This window comes from Pongo pygmaeus, chromosome 10 (assembly GCF_028885625.2).
Source record: "Pongo pygmaeus isolate AG05252 chromosome 10, NHGRI_mPonPyg2-v2.0_pri, whole genome shotgun sequence".
Lineage (NCBI taxonomy): Eukaryota > Metazoa > Chordata > Mammalia > Primates > Hominidae > Pongo > Pongo pygmaeus.
The window spans coordinates 40,522,792-40,539,902 of record NC_072383.2 but is presented as its reverse complement, the minus strand read 5'-3'; the positions used below and the strand labels follow the sequence as shown (position 1 = coordinate 40,539,902).

Genomic DNA, 17,111 nt, shown 5'->3' with positions numbered 1-17,111 from the left:
ATATCAAACTTTACATCATCTTAAGATGAGTTTTCACCTTTCTCAACTTTCTCCCTAAATAATCTTACCCATTTTCTCAAAGTCAGACTTAAGATGAAGATACAAAAATTGTCAAAGGGCCTTAGTCATAGGACCTACCCCACCTCCAAAGGCATTCACCAGCTTCTCCTGCCCAACCATTTTCTCTGAGTCCTAGATCCATTGTATCCAACTATTCATCCATGCTGCTACCCACTCCCCCACCTGTCTGTCTCCCACATTCCTGTAAATATATACTACTTCATTGCTTATGTCAGGTATTTAAATCATCCTTGATTCCTCTTTTCTTTTACTCCCATGTCCGAATACCACCACATAATATTTTTCCTACCTCAAAGACACATCTCATTTTGTCCTCTACTCCCCATTTCCTCTGTTATCATTCAAGTCCTCGATGCCAGTATTTCTGACTTGGACTCTTGCAACGGCTTCTTTGTGGTCTCCTCTTCCATTCTTCCCCTCACAATTCATTCCTCACATTGTATGAAAAGTTCCTATTGTGGAAACTGGATTATGTTACAAAGTTGATTAACCATTCAAAGGCTTCTCATTACACTCAGAGTAGAGGCAATGTAACTCATCCCCTCCCTCACCATCATCACTTCATGCCATTTGCCCTCTGCTCAGTGTCTGAGGGACACTGTTCCCCCATTGCTACATCTAGTTTTTAAAATAAGCTCTTCCTCACCTCACAGCTTTATTTCATGCTGCTCCCACTTCCTGAAAGCTTTCTCCATGCATACATCCTGAGTCCTTTACTGTCACTTGACCCAAGGGTCAACATGCTGTTCACCAACATCTCATCTCAATCAGTCTTTTTCTGAGATGGTGTTTTCTAACAAACTTCCTTTCTTGGTGTATTATGATTTGTAAGTATCTTGTTTATTTGTCTGCTTATCAGTTTTTAGTTTCCTACCTCCACTAGAATGTAAGTGCTGGTAGTTAATGGTCATGTCTATCATGTTTATTTTTGTAACTATAGAAAAATCCCAATTCCTTAAACTTAGTAAACATTCAGTAAATATGTTTCAAAGAAAATATTTCATGTATTCTTAAAAATAATTCCTTAGCTGCAAGCTCTGTTTTTACTAGTCTACATGTCACTAGACCATTAACCCTTTGCTCTGACAAAAACAGTCTGAATTTCATCACAGAACTCTGGGAAAATTAAACAAAATTATTGGAAGAAAACAGAGAGAATTTTATATTATACTTAGGAGAGTGAAAGATTTATTTTAGATTTTCAATAGGTGGATAGATAGACTTATAGATTTAAATGTACATAAAAATAAATGTAATTTATATATAAAATGGCATATATTATTGCATATATACATTATTTATATATGGTATATACATAGATTTATATATATATAATGGCATATATATTATACATATATAATGGCACAATGGCACAAAAGAACAAATACATAGCTCTTACAACTATAATAATTAAGACCATGCTGAAACATGAGGAAATATTATGATATGATGTTCAGTTAAAAAGCATAATGCAAAATGAATGGTAACTTTGATATAATCACATGTAAATAAAATGAATATACATGTATAAAAATGAAGGTCATGAATAAAAATGAAAATGGTTATACTAGGATTTATTATTATGAAGAAAAACCCACTCATGTTTTACATCATCATCCTTTGTATCAAAAGTACAAATAGGGACAAAGTGCACAATGGAAACCTTTTACATAACTTTTGCAAAGTTGATCTTAAAAGATAAATTGCATCAGGCTGCAGGTAACAGATATCTCAGTGTTGCTACATTTGCTTTAAGCAGCAGTGCATCTGGAGCCATGTAACAAGAGATCATTCTTAAACAAAATTGGTGACAATAGAGCCTTTTTAGGCAAATTAAATTGGTATTTTTTCTATAAATGTTTCAGATATTTAGACTTTGGTCTTTTATCTATTCACAAAGCCAGTATAGCAAGAGAAACACAATAAAATATAAGACTTTAAGCCTGGATCCCATCACTCAGGACATGAAGATAATAATGTTTATTTCTCTGAAATAAAATTTTTATTTCCCTGAGTTAAAAGGAAAATAATGGTATTTTCATTTGAAATGTATCCAAAGACAATGAACTTATTTTAAGATTCATTATTTAAGTCAATAAACATTACCCTGTGACAGGCACTGTGCCACCCAGTGGGCCACAAATATGGTAAAGTGCCATGTCCACCTTCATTCAAGACCACAGCAGACAGCAAATATTTGTCATAAGGGCCACCCAGGCCTATGGCCCAGGGCAAACGGGGCACAGGGGAAAGTAATTTGATTCCTTCTGTGAAGAGGCTTTCTGTAGAAGATGACCTGGTACCGGCCTTTGAAGGATGGTGAGAGTTTTTCATCAAGTATAGAAGAGAGAAGAAAAGCAGTCAATACTGAAAACAGGATAACTAAGGTCATGTGAAGAACAGTTTTTAAAATCACCTAATTTTTCTTGACTAGAGAGGAATGCAAAAGATAAAAAAAGTATATTTCCTTTTATTTTATAGACATGGCTGACTTGTCCTTTAATAGAAACAGAGTAGTTCATTTGTTCAGTTATATATACTTCATAATAGGCATTGGATCTAACTTATTAACTTTATTATAAAATTCATATTCTTTGATTAAAAACCTCCAGGGAAAAATATTAATGGAAGAAGTTATAATATACTTATGCTGAAAGAAAAAATTTACTGGTTATACAATTTAAAAAATTGTTTATATATACATGGTAATTCACATTCCACCTTCAGGGTGGCAGAAAATTGTGTTTAGAATTACTTTTAAAATTAAATTTCAGCAGATTAATTTTCATATGGGCAATTGATTTGTTTTCCTTTTTAAATGTCAATGCTGTTGTTATATAAGACAATAAATGTTAGTTGACAATGTAAGTAATTGTACTACAAAATAGCATCTGCTACAAGGCATTCAAAGCCACCTGCAACAAATCTTCTATATCTAAATTGTAAATACATGCCTTTTATTATGCAAGGCTTTCCTTATATAATATGGAAACCAACGGACTTTTAATTTGATGTCTTGAAATGGACAAAATGAAAGACCCATGTGAACTTAGCAGCCATTAACAAATTCACAGAACACTTCAGACATTGTACATGTGATTAAAAAATGCTTACGTTTTGGAGAAAATATAGAAGAAATGTTACTGCCTAAGTCATGCTCTATTTTTCACTGTGCCTATTGCACGTGGACAGTCTAACGTCAGATGTTCCTCTGAGTCAGGCCAAACTGTGCAAGGGCAAACCCCACCACGTTCCTAGTCAGTGTTCCATGCTTTAATTCCACAGAGAGATCCTATTTCATGTGTTTTTCATTTTAAGTTCTGCCTTCTTGAATGCTATTTCCTTTCTTTTGGTTTTCACCAAGGTCAAAGAAATCTCCAGCAAACAAAAAATGCAAATGTCCAGTGTTGTACTGGAAACCTGCCCATCCAGTGTCCAAACAACCCTAGACTTAAAGTTAATGAGATCACTCAGGACACTACCAAGTCGATATCAAAATTCTAATGGTCAAGAACAAGCACATATTTATTAAAGACATTAACTGTGATGACTTGAGCCAATGTCTCCTTTTTCGTGCTGTCTCCTGGGGGGTATCTACAGGGGTGATCACCACAGGCATGATAAATCAGTAAACAACATCCAGGTAAAAGGGTCTCTAATTCTCCTCCCCACACATCCTATCATTCCCTGACTATAGAGGATCTCAATATACTAACACTCGCTAAGAGTGTCAAAATAGAACCTCCAAGATTCTCATGCTGAGAATGCCAGATAAAACCTATACAGAACTGTAGTGTGAGCACAAACCCAAAAAGCAATTCCATCCTTCTACATATGGCACCCTCATAAGTAATCTTTTCCTCTTCTCATTTCTCATAAAGCCTTGTAGCATTTGATGGTTAGAGACTGAATATCAGATGTGAATGAATATTGCTTTGCGGAAGCCTTCAGCAAAGTTTGTCAAAATATGCCTTAGGAAAACAAAGCAACCGGTTACCAATTACCAGATGAAGAAATGATTAGGATTCAATTTTCAAAAGAGCTACTCAATTATGCACACTCTTCACTGCCTCGTTACGCACACATGTATGTTGAACAATTAGAATTTTATCAGTAAATTAAAGCTGGACTTACTATGGCAATTACAATGCATTAAAGAGCCTCTCTCACCATGAATTTTATAAGTAGGTTTCAAAGACATTCAGAAAAGTGGTTCTTGCATTCTTAAAAGCAAACAATTTATGAAATTTCATCGTAGCAACCTTCAATTTATATAATGATTCTTCATTTTGGTGTTTTCTTATGTTAAATCTCAGCCAAATGCTCCTATGACTAAATTACTTGCTGTATAGCATTTTCCCACATAAAATGTGGAGAAAAAGCCTCCTGGAAGTCATTAAAAATGCATTTCTCAGTATATGTTTCTATATAGATGTTCCAGAAAACAATTCAATGTGAAAAATATTGGACTCATTTGCCTTGTTAAAACCAATTGAGTGCTAATAACATGAAGGTTTAAAAAAAATCCATATTCTACTTCTGTTATCTCTTAATGTTTCTCAATTTTCTAAAATTAACGTATTCATTCAAGAAATATTTTTGAGCACTTATGTCACTGGCGCTGTGCAAAGCACAGAAGACATTAATGTGAGTAAGAGATTATAGTCCCTGTTGGGGGGGGGGGGGTGCGGGGCAGGATACAATGACAATGATTTAAGATGTGTTTAGTCAATATATCACTGGGACTTGGTGATTGTTTGAATAGAGACAGGGAGAAAGAGAAGTCAAAGAAGACTTCTACGTTTTTAGAGTTGATGAGAAGGCATCTGGTGGTGTAAATCTCAAAGCTAGGAAAACGAAACAAATAGATACAGAGGAAAGGAACTAAGATGAAAAGTTGAAGAGTTTGAGGTGCCAGCAAGATATCTAGACATCCACATCTAACAGGCAATTGATATCAGGAGAGTCACCAGGCTAGAGAAACACTTCAGTGAATGAAAGAGACTGCATAGGATGTGTGCATTCAGTGGAAAGAGCGGGTAGAATGGGTGGGGCCAAACTCTCAGGAACACTAACATTTAAGAGAAAGATGGAGTCAGAGGAATCTGAAAAAGAAACTGAGAACAAGTGGCCAGAAAGAGAGAGTAAGAAGAAATTCCAGCCGTGTATGGTGTCAGGATCTCCATGGGTACAGCATGTACTGAGAAAGAATAATTAAGAGCCAAGGAAGTCAAGGACTGAGAAGTATCCACTGGATTTACCATTAAGGAACTAAGTCTCACTTTAGGAGGACAGTTTCAGAGGGTTGGGAAATGAAAGGGAAATAAAGGAGACAGTGACTACAGACACTTCTTCCGGCATGGACAATAAGAGATGGCAGAGAATGGAGGGGGTCTGGAGTTTTCATTTTAAAGCCCTAGAGGAAGGATTTTAGTTGTATAAGAAGGGTGAGACTTCGACTATTTAGCGACTATTGAAAGGGAGCCTGTGGAAGGGAGGAGATTAGAAATAAGAGCATCAGAGGGTACATTATCAATGACCTCACATTTAAAAAGTAAGAAATACTTCCAGCAATAATGTAAATGGAATTTGGTTATAGATGAATAAAAAGTTTTTCTCAGATCTAGTATTACAGTATCTCTGTATAGCAATCACTTCCTGATCAATCATTTACTTACATATATATATATGTATTTTATATATATATAAAAAATACTTCCTCCCACAAAGGTCTTGAGGTAGCTAACAACAAAATAGTAACAAAAATCAAAAGTATATTACAAAATTGCAAAGTAAATATGGAAACTGGGGCTAAAAAGGATAGAAAAATAATAAAACCAAGTATAATAAATATATAAAAAGCCTTGTATATTTGCTAGTACTGAGTTAAAATCTGGCTCTGAGCCATCTAGCAACCAAAGCAAAGAGAGAAATGCTAAATGGTACAAGGTTTTGTGTCCATAAAATGAAGACAAAGGAATGGTTTAGAGGAGACATAGCTTCTTCTTAAATCAAGACCAGAGAGGAATTTTTTCATTGTCCTTACAAAGATGACACAGTGAGGGAAAAAAATGCCTTCCTTACAATATGTCAACAACTGATAAAGCGACAAATTTCAAACACCTGTTTCTAAAAATGTGCCCCAATATGTCCTAAAAGGAAATGATACCAGATGGCAATTAACTTGAGTTCCAAGAATGCAGAACTCTAACATCTGGTTTGATAAAGGGACTAATTTAGAATATCTTAGAGGAATGGAAAAGCTGCATGCCCTGGGAGTATTCCTTCATAAATATTATTAAATAGCATTTTTCTCAACTAGCATGATAATAAGGTTTATACAGCAGAGAATTAAAGGTTGGATTTTATGGCAAGAACCTTGGTAGCCAATCAGTGTTGAGAGGTAGCAAAAAATGTCCTAACTGGTGGGCACAACATAGAGATAAAAAAATCCAGGAGTTGAGAGTAGTTGAATGTCTTTCTTTCTTTTCCTTGCCTACTTGCTCTGGCTAGGACTTCCAGTACTATGTTGAATAGAGGTGGGGAGAGGCATGCTTACCTTGTTCCTAATCTTTCCATTTTTCACCATTGAGTATGATGTTAGCTGTGGACTTTTCATATATAGCTTTTATTATGTTGAGATAAATTTCTTCTATACCTAGTTTGTTGAGTTTCTGTCATAAAAGGATGTTGAATTCTGTCAAATGCTCTTCATCATTTATTGAGATGATTGGGTGATTTTCATCCCTTACTCTATCAATTTGATGTACCATATTTATTTATTTGCATACGTTGAACCATCTTTAGATCCCAAATATAAATCCCACTGGATCATGGTGTGTGACCCTTTCAATGAGCTGTTGAATTCAGGTTGCTAGCATTTTATTAAGGAGTTTTAAAATCTGTGTTCATCAATGATATTGGCCTGTAGTTTTCTCTTCTTTTAGTTTCTTCGTACAGCTTTGGTATGGGTAATATTGGCTTTGTAAAATGAGTTTAGAAGTGTTCCCTCTTCTTCAAATTTTTGGAAGATTTGAAAGAAATTATATTAATTCTTCTTTAAATGTTTGGTGTAACTGACTAGTGAATTCATTTGGTCCTGGCCTATTTTGTGTTGAGAAGTTTTTTAACAGTTATTCAATCCCCTTCTTTATTAGTCTGTTCAGAGTTTCTATTATTTCAGTTATTTCTATTATTTCTATTATTGATTCAGTTTTGGTATGTTGTATATTTCTAAGAATTTATTCATTTACTCTATGTTATCCAATTTATTGGTGTATAATTTTTCATACTGGACTCTTATGATCTTTTTTATTTCTGTGGCATCAGTTGTAATGTCTCTTTTTTCATTTATAATTTTATTTGAGTCTTATCTTTTTTACTTATTAGTCTAGCTAAGAATTTGCAATTTTGTTTGTCCTTTAAAAAACCCAATTTTAGTTTCTTTATTTTTTGATTGATTTTAAACAATCTAATTTTCTAGCTATATGAAAATTGTTATATTAGTTATAGTACATACAAATGATCGAATTAAATGATTGGAGAATTAAGAATCATGGTTTTGTGTTTTTACAAAACATACACCCTAATCTTTTATTATTAGCTTCAACAGAAATAACATTACTCTCATTGCTATGAGTATCTGAATACTTACTCTCAATTTCTGTGCCGATCTAAGACAGTGTCTTGCTCTGTCCCCGAGGCTGGAGTGCAGTGGCGTGATCTCAGCTCACTGCAACCTCCACCTCCCACCTCAGCCTCTCTAGTAACTGGGACCACAGGCACCTGCTACCATGCCCAGGTAATTTTTCATTTTTTCTTTTGTGGGCTTTTTTTAAATATAGAAATGGGGTCTCCCTATGTTGCCCAGGTGGGTCTCGAACTCCTGGACTCAAGCAATCCACCTACTTTAGCCTCCCAAAGTACTGGGATTACAGGCTTGAGCCACCGCACCCAGCTTCATTGATTTTTTTCTGCTGTCGTTCTTTTCTCAATTTCATTATTTTCTGCTCCAACGTGTATTATTTCCTTCCTTCTGCTTATTTTGGGCTTAGTTTGTTCTTTTATTTATATTAATGGCAAAAAAAACACAGCTTTTGCACCAACCTAATAGTTGCTTGAAGTGTAAAGTTAGGTTGTTTATTTGACATCTTTCTTTTACGTTAATGTAGATATCAATTGTTATAAACATCTTTCTTAGAACCTGTCTCGATGTTTACTAGCTATTCAATGAGGTTTCTCCAACACTATACGTATTAGTGCATTATTCAAACTGGATTTACAAGTCAGCATATTTTTTGGCAGTTTTGCATTTGGAACACTGCTGTCGCATACAAAAGTCTAAGGTTATGATTTTCCTGGAACATTTTAGAAATAATGATATTCTAGATTCATGGATGTAGTTGATTTATATGGCATTCTACTACTTAAGCACCACATTAACTGACATTTTTACATTTTTAGAGTAAGATAATTGTGTTAGGCTGTTCTTGCTTTGCTACAAAGAAATACCTAGTGCCGAGTAATTTATAAAAAAAAGAGGTTTAGTTGGCTCACAGTTCTGCAGGCTGTACAAACACGGTGCTGGCATCAGCTCGGCTTCTGGGAAGGCCTCAGGGAGCTTTTATTCATAGAGGAAGGTGAAGCATGAGCAGGCACATCACATGGCGAGAGTGGGAGCAATGGCTGGGGGGAGATGCCATATACTTTTAAACAGTCAGATCTCATGAGAACGCACTCAACTATCACTGGAACAGTACCTAGGGGATGGCGCTAAATCGTTCATGAGAAATCCAACCCCATGAACCAATCACCTCCCACCAGGCCCCATCTTCAACAGTGGGGATTATAATTCAACATGAGATTTAGGGAGGACAATATCCAAACTATATCAATAATAACTGATAATTATAATAAAAACTTGCAGCAATATTGTCAAATTATTCCTCTAAAGTAGTTTAAAAGGTTTGTCATTGAGGCTTTGCTTACACATTTTTTGAGCAAGTCTAAATAATTAGCATAATTTGATTTTTGAGAGTTTCAGAATCCATGTTTTGTGAAACACGAAATTATTTTATTGTTTAAGCCATTTTCAATTAGATATGTAGTCACTTGAAACTGAAATTATCTTAACTGATACAGTAGGCAGATTTAGCAAAGCCAGTATTTTCTTGGTTGATTTGGGATAGGTTTGTGTTTGAGAACATATTTGTTTATGTTTTATTACCAACTTGTACTTAAATATACTTTAGTTTGCAAAACTGCAATGGGAAATAATTTATGTTTAATTACATTTTAACTAGTCATTCTCTTGCCATGAAAATCCATGAAACTGGCATTAATCTAAAATAGTTTTGATGTGAGTCCAGGAACACAGCAACAGTTTTTGATGAAATTGTCTGAAATATAGGACTACTGTTTAATTCAGGGCTCAGCATTTAGACTATTGAATTCAATGTCTTGTGCACTAGTGTGAGAATTAAAACAAATGGCAGTTTAGGTTTTTCCTAGTCAACTGTAAGGCCACCATGACAAACATCTGCATAAAGAGTTAAAAGTTTAGTGAATTATTTTTGTCCTTTATCTAAAAAATATCAAAACTCTAAATATTAAAAGCATCAATATGTTCAATAATCTGTAATCAAACATTCAGATGATGGTTGATTTGTTCAGTATTTATCTAGATGTTTTGTGTCACCATGAGCGGGACTACTACCTACTGAACATCGTCTTACCAAGAAGTAAATTCTGTGAGCATAAAATATTGGTATGTGCCCATTATTATTTTTTCAACACAAGGAAAATATAACTCACTAAGAGCCGTAAGAGGTTAAATGTTAGCATCATTTGAATGAGTCTGTTTCAAAATATTTCCATGTCAATGTTCCAGCAACCAAAAATTGCATGTGTCTACTTATTTACAAATATGACATCAATGCATCATAAGCATAATAATTACAATAAAATATTAAGCCCCATGATTTATGGGAATTAAAATAGAATCAAAAAGAGCAAATAAAGATCATCTGGTTACATACCATCTTTGTCTGGGTTCAGTTAGGGAAACAGGGCTATCACATGTGTTGAGAATAAAGTGGTATAAATAATATAGTAATTACAGATTTTGTGAATGTGCGAAGAGATAGGCAACAGAAAGACAGAACAGATGGACAGAACATCAGAGAAACAATTACTTGTGACATCAGCCTACATCATTAGAGGAGGTGGCCAAGCCACAGTCACTGAGAAAGTCAAGCAGCCACTACATCTGAATGCCACGACTGTGGAAGAAGAGCTTATGGAGAGATCTGTGATGCTAGCATGCCTGGCAGTTGCAGCTGCGAAGTGGGGCTCATGGAGAGGTCTAAAGAGCCACTACATCAGGCTACCATGTCTTTCCAAGAATAGTGGCTTCTGCTTTATTTCAAACTTTCAAATCTTGTAGTAGTTCTCATTGACAATCTTCATGCCAGAACCACCCATGGAAGAAACTTCAGAGAAACGTAGTTACTAGCCTTAGAAGAATTGGTGCCTGAGTCAAGTCAACATCCACAAATATCTGTTGACTAATATTTGAATTTCAAATAAAGACAGTAATGTTATGTTTTCACCTAATATATTGCAACTATCCTTTATTCAATTGAAGATACATTGACTTCCACAAAAGATGAAACATGAAGCCCCATATTATTTTATGCATCTTGAAGTGAGGCTTATTTCTTTTCTAGATGATTCAGTCTCTGCATTTGATATCATATAGTCAAATACTGAGATATTTGGATACAAGGATAATCATTATTAACACATAATAGTTTATATTATTTGGGAATTGAGCAGAAAAAAGAATAATATACATAAATATATTCATAGCCAAACAGGGGAAAATACACATACATGCCTTTTATTGTCCCTATTCATGAAACAACTCATATGGGTATAGATGGTATTTATAATACCCTTCTTCCATTATTATTGTAAATTCTTTTGAAATGTACCAAGTACCTCAGCCAGTCCTAGTTCTTTGTCTGATATGGTAACCACATCTTTATTCTTGAAGGGTTTGTGTCATTAGCAATTCTGCCTATATTTCTGTACCACAGAACATGGGAAAACTGAGAGGCCTATCAAGGAATCTTCCAGATTTCTAGCATGTTCATCCCTGGTGCCACTGTGTCCAACCAACACAATTTTCCCTTGATAATCAGGATCAATCTCCTCAGCCAAAGCATAACTATTTTTTGACACGCTGTTTCAGTGTCATGAGGAGCCCTGAGTAAGCAGGTGGCTCCTGGTTACTCCTTCCTTTTCCCTACCTCAACTTCCTGTTTAATGGCACCATTGCTGTGTCCCCTGGTGGGAACATTCCTCCCTTATGACCTACAATCTCTAAACAAATGGAAATGAAAGAACAGGAACTGTGTTTTGACAGTGGGTTCTAGAGATAAATAGCAAAAGGCATTTCACTATTTTTCCTCCATTTTTCCCTCCATTTTGTTCTCTGGTTATTGACACTTCACTCTAGTAATGCCTCCAACCTCAGTAGTGAGGGTCAGTTTGCATGAGTGAAGCCCTCATAGCCTAAGTGACCTAATGCAACACTTTGATTGCTTCAGCTTAGTTTCCCCACTACCTTTGCACTGCATTGACTTTGTGTCACGTCCTGAGCAACAAATGGCATGTTTTCTGTTGGCCCTCCTGCTCCACCATCCTTTATCCTACTTTTAGTCTTAAATGTTAAAATGAGAAACTAATCAAGTCAACAGCAACAAAGAAAAATTCCTTAAATCCCCAAATTCCTTAAAAAATTCCTTAAATCCCCAAATTCCCCAAATTCCTTAAATTATTCTACTGTAGTCTAGCTTAAACAAGGAAACAAATACTGTCTTTAGAGGAAATCTTTCTAAAATAACAGCAGCAATGCATCACTTCATCTACAACCATAATCTGTACATACTTAATTACCAAGAACCAGCTAAGCAAAAATTCATGTAAATGGGTTTTATGAAGTGAATATGAAGAAAAGAGAGTAAAGGTCAAAGGATTACTTAGTGTAGAGAAAAGAAAGCTGTGAGTTGACAATAGTCTTCTAATATCTTTCCCATTCTCATCCAGAGTTATTAATGGTAAAAATTTAGGTTAGCTTAGGTAAAAACTTGCTAAATAAAAACATCAAAGAGGCTGGAATGGATTATTAAAGAGAAACTTCATGAAACTAGTCTGCGGTTCCCAAAGAGTGGTCTGTGTTCAGAGAGCAATGAACTATTTGACCCAAAAGGTCCTTATAATTTCTGGCTTTTTCATATTGTATCTTATTCACAGAGAGGAAATGTGGTTCCAAATGCCTGGAAATATAGTATAAATGTATGGCAGAACAAAGTGAAATCATTATCTTATGCCCATTCTAGGGGTGGGAGGAGGGTGTGGGAAGAACTCTGACACGCTTATGTTTTGCAAAGCACTTTCTCCCATGCAGCCTTCTGTTAGGCCAATAGCCCTATGAGATAAGTATCTTTAACTCCACGTTGCAGGAATGTCTGTTTAAGGTCACACAACCAGAAGAGAAAGAAGAGGGTGCATGGAATATGTATCAATCTCCTAGAATAAAATCTATTACGGTCTCTATAAATAAAAGCTCTCATGAATAAAGTTCATTCTATATACTTTAATCAATGTTAATATAATCTGACAAATAAACACCATTACAAGCATAAATCTTAAATATGGACATTTGTGATTAATAGAAGTATCTCAAGCTTCTCAGGTGTCATGATGAGTAGCAAAATGGCAACTACCAGCAGGATGGTTCAGGTACTTAAGTCACATACTCCATTAATAAGGTTCCCTGACAGAGAGACCATTCTAAGCCCAATACATCAGAAGCTTTGAGATCAGCAGGACTATTACCTCACTCCTCTTCAATTTCACAGATTCTAAGAAAAGCAAATCACCAGCTTTGCTTATACATCAGGGTCTGCCAGACACTGAAGAAATAATAAAAACACTACCTCAGAAGAAACTTATGTCTCAAGAAGAAATCAAATTTATCCAATGTGGACTGCTGTTTGTCATAAGACAAAAAAATTGTCTTTATAATAAGTGACTTCCAAATGACAAACAAGAAATTGTACATTAAACCACATTAATAAATATTCTGCAAAAAAATATAGAAAATTTATATTTTTTTACGTTAGAGCAGTGTAAATCCTAATTTATGTATTTTTGTCAGCTTCTCCACAGGTTTACTTGTTTATATACTTTATACTTATTAAAGTATACATTAAAAACAAAGAAAAGGCCTATCTCCAAAATTGATTGCTACAATTTAATTTTCTCAAATTTGTCAGTAACAGAGGAGCATTGAGATTTCGAGAAAGAGTTTCTGCTTTGGAGTTTGTTAGGCCTTTTGAATTCTCTGATAGGTAAGAGCTGTATTACTTTTAGACACTTACTTAACTTCTCTGAGCCATTATTCCTCTCTGTAAAAACAGGAAAATAATATACACTCTGAAGAGGTGTTTTGAGCAGAAATTTCCCAACACAGTGCATCTTTCCTTCCTTTTCCCCATCTGCATTTATTTGTTCATTCTATACCTAAATTGAGCTTTTATTAAGATAAAATGGAAATCATCTTGCACCAGCATTAGATTTGCAAGACAATTGCAAATTGTAGGACAAATGTAAATAGAAATGATACAATCAGATCCTATGAACAACAGGGTTATATGTCCAATCACAGGGTGTTCAACAAAATGTGCCTGCATTACTGAATGCTTTGAACTTATTGGGAGAATCTGGGAAACTAAGGGCATAATTCTATTAAAATGGCCTTTCCAATAGAAATACAATGTGAGCTACATGTAACTTGAAGTTGTTTAGTGGCCACAAGCAAAAAAGTAAAAAGAAAACAGTAAAATTAATTTTAATAATATTTTAACCTACTATATCCAAAATATTATCATTTCAAAATGCAATCAACATAACAAATATTAATGAGATTTTTTTTCTTTTTTTTCCATACTAAGTCTTTGAAATCTGGTGTATATTTCACATCTACAGCACATCTCAGTGTTAGTCCCATTTCAGATACTCAGCAGTCAGTTTTGGCTCATGGTTCCCATACTGAACAGTGCAACACTAGATGACAGAGCTCTGGGCAGAGATGAACATACAAAACAGAAGCCACTGGAAGGGAGCCAACTTATTGCCCTGTAGGTAATGACAGGTTGCTAAGAGTTACTCCAGTCCAGATCTCACTCAAACCTTAGGTCTGTCCTGAGCTCCTGGGCCAGAGACCAAATACCTTTTGGGCAGCCTCTGACCTCCTCATGAGCTTCTTTGTGAATTTTTAGAGGTTTTGGTCACTGACCTGTGAAGCAAACAAATAAAAAAGTTAGTCTTGGGACCAATGGGATATATTCCCAAACTCCCAAAGCTCTCGGGGGGAACAAAGGGACTTAAGGAATATCTTAAGAGCTGCAAAAACATTTTATGGTCCAGCTGTGGGGCCTTACCGCCTTGAGTCTTCTGGGAACACCCAGGTCAGTAACGTAGCCTGCTGGCTTTGAAAAAAGAGGCATTTGGGGCAATTTGTTGTCTTTCATTTGTTTGCAAAAATCAATGAGGCCTCATTAAGGAAAGGAAGGGGTTGGTCTTTCCTCTGGTTCATTTTATCTTTGTTGCTGTTTGAACAGGTGCGAAGGCTAGAATTATCTGGCGTATTTATAGGATTTTTGGACTGGAACGAACCATTACAAATTTGGTCATCAAACTTTTTAAAGCTAGCCCATTAAAAAAAAGAGACAAGCTTTAATTTTTGGACAATTAAAAAACTCACGTTTCACACTTTTTTTCTCACCTGTTAAAGGTTTTTAAAATATCTGACACCTGACATTCCAACTGCTGGTACCCCAAGTTAGCCCCTCAATTGGACCCTTACTTGCTAAGGCTCCAAACCTCTTTGAACTCCAACTTGACTCCCCTCTTTTAGGCATCCCCACCAGCCTCCAGTCTGCAGTCTGTACCATCACAACCTTCCTAAAGCACGCCTCTGATCATGTGATTTCTATTACTAATAAGAATTAGTTTTAGGTGCTATGTTCCAGGCATGTGCACTTTACTCTTTTAAATCCTCACAACTCTTTGAAGTAGTAATTCTTATTATACTCATTTTATTGTTGAGAAACTGAGGGTTAGGTAAAACCCAGGAGTAAACAATTTATAAATGGCAAAACTGGGGTTTGAACCCCGGCAGGCTGAGTCTCATTGCATGAACAAGAAGCTATCTCAAAAATACTCAGTGGCTATTTCACTATGCGTATCAAAACACTATGTTTCTCACCTTACATATATGCAGTAAAAAATTAAGAGCATTTAGAAACTTGTCTAGCATTTTAACTGAGTACTTTTATGTCTGCTGAATAATTAAAATTTGAGGCTTGTAAAAAGAATTACTCAGTGCCATCCTATTCTCTCACAAATCCAGTACAAACATTTTTATCAATTATCCCCACAATTTTCACAAACTGATGCTCTTGTTTCACACCATTTCCACTGGCTAAAATGCTAAATCTTTGCCATTTAAACCATCTTTAAGGCCCATCTTAAAGATCTCCATTTCGGCCTGAAGTGATCTTTCTTTCCTCAGGGTCCTCATAGAAACTCTTAGCAACATTCTAAATTCACATAAGACACTGTGCCCTGTGGCATAGGTTTTACGAACATACCTATCTTCATGTTTGGATGTGAAACCACTTGAGGGCCAGAGATGGAAGGGGTAGTGGACATTAGGTAGTGAACATAAGCTAGCCTGGACCCCGGAGCCCCAGCAACACTAGCTGTTTGACTTTGGGCAGGGCAATTATCCTCTCTGGTCTTGTTTCCTCCTCTGTGTCCAAGAATGATGTTAATGATGCCTGAGAGGTGTACCTCTCAGGGGGGTTAAAAAGATCAAAATGAATAACAAATCTTACAGTGCACAGTAATGGCCAAATGCAATACAATGTAAGAAATTCCTTGTGTTCACTGTTGTATCCCCTAAGATGCTTAGTGCCATGCCTCACATTACAGCGGATCTATTTCTCGAATTGATACATTCATCCTTAAGTTATAAAACAAACAATAAACATTTCTTAATGATCATTTTATTTGATAGGTTTAATTGTTATTTCAAAATCAAATGTTTCTTGGCCTGGTGCAGTGGCTCACGCCTGTAATCCCAACACTTTGGGAGACTGAGGCAGGTGGATCGCTTGAGCCCAGAAGTTCAAGACCAGCCTGGCCAATATGGTGAAACCCTGTCTCTACTAAAAGGACAAAAATTAGCCAAGTGTGGTGGTGCACGCCTGTAGTCCCAGCTACTCAGCAGGCTGAGGCACGAGAATCATTTGAACACAGGAGGCTGAGGTTGCAGTGAGCCGAGATTGCGCCACTGCACTCCAGCCTGGGTGATAGAGTGAGACTGTGTCTCAAAAAAAAAAAAAAAATCAAATATTACTTGGAAAATTTCTCTTTCAAACAGATTTTGCTTTGTATATGCTTCCAGGAAAATAATTACAATATTTTAGAACAGAGTGAAACACAGAGAAAATCACTTTTATCATTGAAAATGTAGAATACGAATTAATTATTGATCATTGAATTCTTTCTTATTACAAACATTGAAGTTATTGCCATCTGACCATCTATATCTAAACCTAATACTGCCCATCCTATGCCATTTGGGTTTCTTATTTTAAGCAAAATGCATCTCAGGTTGTGATTGCTATGTTTATTTGTTTGTTTTCCTTATGTCTGCATTAACATTTATAGAAGATAAAACTTGGGCCTAAGATTTTGACTTCGGCTATGGTAAAGACTGGGAGAAATTATCTTCTTTTATCTTCTCACTTATCAAATTGCAAAAGTTAATTTGTAATTATGATAAAGTCCTGCCAAACACCCCACCTTCAACTAAGTAACCAGGGAGATTTTTATACATATCAGAGAATTTAGCTTCACCAGTGAGCAATTTGCCGGGCAGTCAGCATGTTCTA

The 17,111-nt window shown here is 35.7% G+C and overlaps 1 pseudogene; it reads left to right on the top strand.

Moving 5' to 3' along the window:
* Positions 1-12,846: 12,846 nt before the first annotated feature.
* On the top strand, positions 12,847-13,180 carry LOC129010692 (alpha-ketoglutarate dehydrogenase component 4-like; annotated as a pseudogene).
* Positions 13,181-17,111: the final 3,931 nt, after the last annotated feature.